This window comes from Dromaius novaehollandiae, chromosome 2 (genome assembly GCF_036370855.1).
Source record: "Dromaius novaehollandiae isolate bDroNov1 chromosome 2, bDroNov1.hap1, whole genome shotgun sequence".
Classification (NCBI taxonomy): Eukaryota; Metazoa; Chordata; class Aves; order Casuariiformes; family Dromaiidae; genus Dromaius; species Dromaius novaehollandiae.
Window position 1 is genome coordinate 102,209,583 of NC_088099.1, and position 8,571 is coordinate 102,218,153.

The following is an 8,571-nucleotide window of genomic DNA, read 5'->3' on the forward strand; positions in this document are numbered from 1 at the left end:
AGTAAAAATAGTTATACGATGCACTGCTTTAATCACAATTTTATATTCTGAATATGCTTGCTTATTTTATAGCTTAACGTCTCTAGCTATTTGAAGTTGAAAGAGACCCAGAGAAACAAAGAACAAACGCAGGAACATAACACTTTAATTTTCACTAGAAATACTGGCTTCAAGGGGCTTTGTTGCAGATAAACCTTGTGATTAGAAGTATAAAAAAGAGAACTCAAACTGTGATGAGTCATTTGCTCCATATTTTCATTTGTCTGTTTGTGTGTCCTGCTATTTGCTCCAGTTGTCCTTATACGACATGTCTCAAAACCAGTTTGTGTGAGAAAAGGTTTTGAAAGCTTTCATTCAAGGCTGGTTGCCTTACAGTGAAGGGGCCTCTGCACTTTTCCCTTCTTCACCTCCCAGTGTTCATGTCTATATAGATGCACTTGCTTATTTACAGTCTCAAGTCTGCATTACTTTTTATTCTTATTTTTCTGTTCTGCAGCATTTCTTAGTTTGATTGAGTAGTTCCTCACTGATGTACAGAGATCAAAACAAAAAACTGCTGGTGTGCAGTATTTGATTGTTTCTGTCATATTAGAAAAAATGTACAGATCCTCTAGAAAGTGTCAGATAATTACATGAGCAACAACTGATGCCTGATTACTCTTTTTTGTTGGTGATTTTGTTATGGAAATTAGGCTTGTCGGCCACCATAACAGGGCCTGACCCTAGGTTCCCGCATAAAAGTTCAGAGCCCAATCAAAGCAAATTAAATAATTAAATTTTAATGACACACGTGCAGAAATTACAGCTCAAGCTGGATGCCTCCGAAGAGGGACCCCGAACAAAGAAATCCCTGGGCAATTATACCTTCCAATCTAAGCTCTCCACCCCTCATGCAGTAGTTTGGACCAATAGTAATATTTAGGTCTGGGGTCTCCTGCTCCTTATTGGGTCTCATCACTGTCCCTAGGTAGGCTGCTTATCTTTACTGTTGCGGTTTCTGTTGACAGATGTGTCTTGATTCCTCGGGTCCCGCCCTTGTCTCTCAAGGCCCTGACAAAGAGGTGTTGTTCCAGCAATTAGCACTGCCCCTGCAGTGACAATAGGTGTTATCTCCCAAGGTCCTGACGAAGGGGATATAATCCAGACCCCAAGGTAGTACAGACTGTTTCAGCAGTGAGAGGAGGCTTTGTTTCCCAAGGTCCTGGCGCCCAAGTAGGCCTTATTTCAAAGCCTTGACATCCTCCCTCCTGGAGCGCGAAGCACAGGAATGCAAACTGTTGGTAACTCCCTTATCATTCCAGTTTGAACCAGCTCTCAGGCCCCTTTTCTTACTGACCTAGGTAAAAGTTCATTATTTTATCTAAGTGAGGCCTAAGGCTTCAACAAATTTAGCTACTCATGCTAAGCAAGTTTTATGTAAGTTGTGCTATGCAGCTACCTCTAGACAGTTTCAGCTCAATATTCTTTAACAGATTTATCTAGTAAGTTCTCTGAACTCCAGAAGATGCAATACAGAAGGCCATAAAGCCTTTTCATCTGGGAGAGAAGCATAAAGGGAGAAGCAGAAACATTTCACAATAACAATTAATAATTGTAATGCATCTGATTCACAGTAACATAAGCAATGCCTGCCCTGGGGAGCCTTCCTGGATGCTACTTCATGAGATATGTCTCCAAAACAAGGTGTTTCTTGGAGCAACTTCACAGAACTGTGTAGTCAGTGCAAACGGACAGAATAAATAACTAGCAGGTGGGGGAGTTGCTGGTTTTGGCAATTAGTTGTTCAAAGTCATGTGCAGTGTAATAGCAATACAGCATCCAGGAAAACTCCCTAGAAATCTCACTATAGACTTGTTTTATTTGTGCCAATAACTATATTAACACATGTCTTGCTGTAGAGTAGTTGTGTCCTGGCAATCTAGAAATTAATTTATAAAAGTCAGAGGAAGTACAGCAATTCAGGAATTTGCATACCATAGCAGTAATCCTAAATCCATCTGATTGCAACTCAACTCTGAGATACTTTTTGTTTGGGGAAAAAAAAGCAATAGATGGTCACTCACAGTATTCCTAGGAATATTGCTGAAGGAAAAAAAATATTGGAAAGACTGTTTTAAAAATGTGGTTTACTCTTAGAGCCCTCTGAGACTCACCTATGACATTAGCATAGTCTGATAGTGATGTGACATCTCCTTTCAAATCCATCCTTTCCTCAAGGACATCAAGAGAGGTGAAAACTGACAGCCGTTCTGTTTCACTGACAGAGTTTTGGGTCAGGCAGGCATCACACCAGTTTACATGAGGGCTGAATTTGACCTTGTGTCACTGCAACTCCCAAGGAATCCTACAACAAGCACTGATGTATTCAAGTGCATGTTGGCATTGCAACTAGATCTCCATTTTAAGGGCAACATCGAGGGCATTTTTCATCCTGGGGCAAACACAGAGCATTGGAAAGATGTTCTGCTACAAAAATTTTGCGACAAGCTGCCATCATCTCCTGCAGGGCAAATACAGGCGTCTACTGTTGAAGACAAGCCATCAGAGCCTGCCTCAGGTGCTGACAGTGCTTCTTTAACACATTCACTTCTCTAACACAAGCCTTACTCTCAACAACAGCTGCTACTGATCGAGCTGTTACCGATCAGGCACGTTCTCATTGTCCGCTAAAAGGCAAAAGCAAATCTGTCAGAAACAACATGGCCTAGCATCTTGTGGGCAGAGGGCTAGATCGTCTTCTAGTCTGATGACTGCATACTCATATCCAGTACAGTGATCCAAATGTTCTTCTGTGTAGGCCTGAGGAAGACCAATTGATCTTTTGGAAGCACGAGAGAGGGCTGTGTGATGAATTGGCAGGCCTTGTTTTCAGACACCTGACCTGCCTGCCATCTAGGGTATGTTCACAATGTATTTCCAGCTCAACATAGCTATAGTCGAGAACAAAGAGCAGTATAAATCTGAACTAACACGGCACTTTACTGATAATGTGTGCTGAAAATAGCTGAGCGTTTTCATCACAGGACGCTGCTTCATGTAAATATGGCATACCCCAAAGAACAGTCGCCAGCAGTAAATCGGTTACAATAATCATGTTTGTTTTCAAAAACATAGAAGACAAAACCCAGCACTTACTTAGCTGTAAAAGAACAAATGGGTTACATTTTCCACAATCAAATCTACCACATTTACAGACGATAAACTACCTAAGACCTGTGTTCTAGGTATACTACTTTTAAAGTTAGTCATCTATTTATGTTTTATCTATTTAGCTTTCTAGCAGAGGCACCCAAATTTAAGTGAACAGGTCTGTCCACAAAAATCAGGTTTCTTTATCAAGCAGTTTCTCCTGATGTAGCAAGAATAAAGTCAAATCAAATCACCTCAGTTATTCATAAGATGTAAAGTAAATTCCATGGAATTGTTGGAACTTATACTTACAATGTTAAATCAAAAACATATATATATACTTAAGTTTTACTTGCAAAAATACAAAAACCCTTTAATACTTTATCAAAATGGTTAGGTTTTACTTAAATTGAAGTTTATTGCCAATGTTTCATTGGCAAATATCCTTTACTTATTTATACCTATCACAATCACAAGTAGGAGCCTTAATGATGGGACAGAACTCCTTGTGCTAGATATGCACAAACATTGCATAGAACAATCGTCCTCGGCCACCCATAAAGCTAGTTTTCAAATTAGTATATCACACATCAATTTGTTCCATTTTGTACCAAAGAATCAGCAATTTTCCATAATTCCTCATTTCTGTACACCTATCAATTTCAAGATTGTTTTTCTTTAATGAAATCCTGTATTTTAGAAGACAACTGAGTAGTAAAGGATAGTAAATTTGACTTAAGAAACATGGCCTGAACTGATAGTAGAATACATCTCTCCAGATCTCACAGTGAATTTTCCACATAGGTTCAGATTTGCTTATCTCAAGGAAAGTAAATTTGTGACAATCAGTGCCTAACAGTTGATTCTTTCCATATTGAACAATAAAATTACCCGGGTTTTCTGACAAAAATGCTTTATAAGAACAGTAAGGAGAAACTTTATACACACACACACGCGCGCACACACATTCAGGTGATTTGTCTCCAAATCCATGGAAAATAGTAAAAATGATTTCGGCATTATCAAACCCAGTCTCACACTCATATTCAACAGTTGTTTACTATCAAAAACAAGCCACAATGCTTTTGAGATCCAAATGCAGACACGTCTAAAACAGACAAAGTTCAGGGATCCCTAAACTACAAACAACTGAATCAGCTCTGGGAACACAGAAAAACAGGCACATTGGTATGGAGCTAATTGCATCATACCTAGGCTAATTAGCTTTTGTGCAGCACTGCTGCAATGCTGCTGCTCTGTCTCTGGATCTGACACTGCTCTGCAGCTAAGACAATGACTTTAAGCACTATAGTGCTTTGCACTGCCTGAGCACCACCATGACCTCCAGCCATCTTCTGTGAAATAGTGTCACTGAAGACAAAAAAATTAAGTCACTTGTGTTATGGGTCAGTGATGAATCTTGTTGTCACTCCAGCTTCAGTAAATATAGACATATGCGTGCTTTGCAAAATTAAAACATACATGTGTGCAAGATCAGTCTTCTCAGGAGTATGACAGATCTCCCTTGTTTTACTTTTGGTGTTGCACTCTCACAGCCGTAATATCATGGTAACTTTCTCTTCTTTGTTTCCTCCAATATATACTTAGGCTAAAATCAGCTGCTGGCTGCTGGAACAGTAGCATCTCTGAGTCATTGCCCGCAAAGAGGCTTCAAACTAGAAGTCTTTTTGCTTGTGTAATCTGGTAGAAATGAGACAAAAAACAAGGGCATTGTGCATCTTAGGTTTAAAATATTACTGTTGTTTTCTGTCTGAAACATACAACAAAGGCTAGATTTTAACATGGATTTGGGGCTCAAGGTTCTGTAGAACAGCATGGGGTGGAGAAAAAAAGAACCTGGAGGAGAGATGGCTGTTAGAGAAATCATTCTTTTGTTCGTTTGATTTTCCAAGAAAACTTAAAAAAATCAAATTTCATCTGCCTGTTTTCTGCATTTAGGCTAAAAGAATAGCTCTGCAACTGGCAATGCTCATATAGTCTGTAGATTAAGCAGTATAAAGGGTAGCAGTCACAAACATTTAGCCAGCTAGTTACATGTATTTAAAAATTAATAGTGAAACTACAGCAATGAAACCTTCCGCAGCACTCTATTAAAACCTTGCTTGAGGAATTTTTATGATGTTTGGATTAGAAAAGTCCAACTGGTCTTATTAGTGGGAAACAATGTGGTTTATTGATATTTTTATTTCAACAACTGTATAAAAGCGTCTGTTGGGCAAACCTGACTTCTCCACTTCACCATGGGTACAGGTGAACATATAAGCATTAAAACTAGTGCAAAGCAGGGACACAAAACGCAAAAAGTGAAGAAAGAACTCTTTGCTGCTGGTTTGGGACAAGGGGAAAACAGTGTGAAAAAGGGGATTTCCATGTGTGGGGCAACGGGCCGGGGAAGGAGTGCAACCCACTGATACCCACCAAATTTAAGGTGGAAGGAAAACTGTATTCCAACTGCAACAAGTCCAAGCCACAGGGAAGAGAACATTCTCCAGTTGTATAAAACATAGATTACATTACATAGAATACATAAAACATATATGTAAATATTCTACAATATCTTCTCTAGCAAGGCATAAGGAATAAATTGCTTATTTGATGTATGATAAGACCGGTATTTTGCACAGATGAGGCAGACAATAGTTGATTTATATCATCTTGCAATAGCTTCAGACAATTAAGAGGAGAACTATTCAGAGACTTATTACATTGACAAAATTCTGGTACAGCTAACAGCAATATGATTCACACTATGATTGTCTGGCATGTAAAGCTCATTTTAACAGATACCAATGTGACATACGTGAAGCTGTCAGGCTTTCTCTAAAGGACAGTCATCCACTTCATATTTCAAGTGCCAAATTAATCATATTTGACATTTAATTTATAACCTAAAGTATTTTAGATTTAAAACTTGACTATGATAACAGCAGATTAGAGCAGTGTTCCATTTGACAGAATCGATTTTTCAAGTTATTTTCATTGTGTGTGAGGGTGTGGATACAGATTTTTATATATCAAGCTTGCACACAGGACATTGATACCTCTAAGCAAAGTACACTTCTTTCTCCTCCTCCCCCACCCATGCTGTGGTGAATTATTTTGCACTTTGAAGCAAGTTTCTTTTGCAATCCTAATCACAAAGCTCCACCTAATGGAATGATGAATGAACAGTGCATAGAAAAAGAAAGGGACACACCACACTGCTAACCACTGTTACCAAAGGGAAACTGCTATAAAAACGTAAGCAGTTGATCTACTCCAAGCAATTTATAAATTCCCCTCTTCCAAGGACTTAAAAACTTTGATTTAGAAGGAAGGCCAAAAAAATAGCTATTACATTATCTTTGCATTGACTGAAACTGGAACCTTCCTTTTATTGTTACTGATAGATATTTCAATCCTAGTATTTCAAACTGATATAATGTCTTACCTTCTAGGTACCAAGGCATTCCAAAATTAGGAATATGCAAAATAACATGTAAACGTAGGTACATATTTACCTTAGATGATTTGTCAGATTATTGAAAGTGAAATCTTTTCTCCTTTATGGATTTCAAGAATCGCAATCAACTAGCTTTTAAAAAGTGGAAAAATATTTAAATCACTTTACCCGCTGAAAATTAAGGCATTCTGTGCAACTTTGAATGTAATAGAACATTCATTGATATTCCATTGAAACATAATAGGAATACTGGCATCTCAAAAATATTGCTGCAGGAAAACAGTTGGAGAATTAAACCAAGTTTGCAAAGAACAATGCCATTTTCAAGACAGAGCAATTTTTTAAACTGAAATGCTTTGCAGATTTTAATATAAAAGATATGACAGATTTCTGAAAAAGCTGAAAAATCGAGTGCTGATTTCAGCATTGCTCCCTGCTCAAAGGAAGACTCCATGGTCACTGTTAAACTTTTTCCTGAAACAGAAGGTACAGGTCTAAATGTTGCCTTGTATCAAGAGATGCATTTCAATAAAGAACCAGGACATTTGTCAGGATCATCTTATTTAAGAAGACTAACATCTTAAGTGATAGCTGAGTCTGTATTTTGTAATTCTCATTAGTGAGTCAAGACTGGCTCACTGTTTTTAGTGAAAATATCGCACTAGTTTAGTACTTAATATTCTTGCATCGAGAATTGCACTTTGGTATTCTAGATAAACAGGCCTGCCAACCTAAAAATATTTTCATTTCTTACAGTTATGATCAGATATAGAGGTCTTGTACTAGAAAGGTGATTAAAACATGCCTTTAACAAATCTCAAGTACGGTAATGTGCAGCTAAATCAGACTGTTCCGTGACCAGCTCAGGCTTTATGTCATGTATCTCTTAACTTCAGTATGATCATTAACACACCATTATTAACTGTAGTTATGTCCTTCCCCTTCCTCTGAGGCCCTTGGTCAGCAGGTGTATTGGCTGAATTCTGCATAAGCTTCCTTCATTAATGTCCCAATTTCTTAATTCCTTAATTTCTGAGAATTAATTTCTCAGAAATCTTCAGTAGTGTAACTCTCCCTGAAACTTCAGCTTCTCCGCTAGATTTGGCTGTACCTGGGCAGCAGGTTGAAAAGCTGTGGGGCAGACTGACAAGCAGATGGGCAGGCAGCGGAGCCTCATTGAGCCCTGTTCTGTTAAAAAGCCCGACCGAAGGCAGACAAGCACTCTCTCTAGCTAGTCTCATGATATTCCCTAGACACACCATTTACACCACCGGGAAGCACACCGCAACTTTATTCGGGAGAGCCACTGAACCAGGAAAGCTCCTACTACAGTGACGGGCCAGACAAGGCACACTGCTGACAACCAGCAACCCCTGAATGCCGCGGATGGATGTCTTCACCCAGCCCAGCAGGACCACACAGCCACCAGCGGGCACCTCCTCCCGCTGGAAGCTCACAAACACGGAAACACCACGCACGCTTAGCGCTGCCCGCTCCTCTCCTTCCGTCTGCCCCCAAAATAGCGGGATCTGCCACCGAAATAGCGCAACAACTGCAAATCCAGCCTCTGCTCAGGAGGAGGGTTTCCCTCAGCCGCACTTTGTGGCCCAACTGAGCACGGGCCGTCGCTGACTCGCAGCGTGTTCAGCGGCCCCGGAAGGCAGACGAACCCACCGCGCCGCCAACGCCGTGGAGGCAGCAGGGGAGTGAGGCCGCACCGCCCTCAACGGCTCCCCGGAACACCGCCAACAGCACCGCCCCCAAGCACGTCACAGCCTGGAGCCGTAGCTCAGCCCTCGCCCCGCCCCCGCGCTCCGCGCGCTCATGCGCAAACCTGCAAGTGGAGCGGGGGTTGCCGCGCGTGGGCCTCTCTGGCGCACGCGCCCTTAGTGACCCGCAGCATTTCGTCACCCTCCTCTCGGGTCTCTCAGGCGAGCCTGGATCAGCGCATGCGTCCACTGCGCCGGGGGACCTGATTG

At 40.7% G+C, this 8,571-nt stretch overlaps 1 long non-coding RNA gene across 1 annotated transcript; it reads right to left on the reverse strand.

The window, feature by feature from the left end:
• Nucleotides 1–763: 763 nt before the first annotated feature.
• On the reverse strand, nucleotides 764–8,560 carry LOC112992012 (uncharacterized). Its single transcript, XR_003261422.2, has 2 exons — nucleotides 8,427–8,560; nucleotides 764–4,830 (listed from the first exon to the last, which is right to left on the reverse strand). It is a non-coding gene; the product is annotated as an uncharacterized LOC112992012 (long non-coding RNA).
• Nucleotides 8,561–8,571: the final 11 nt, after the last annotated feature.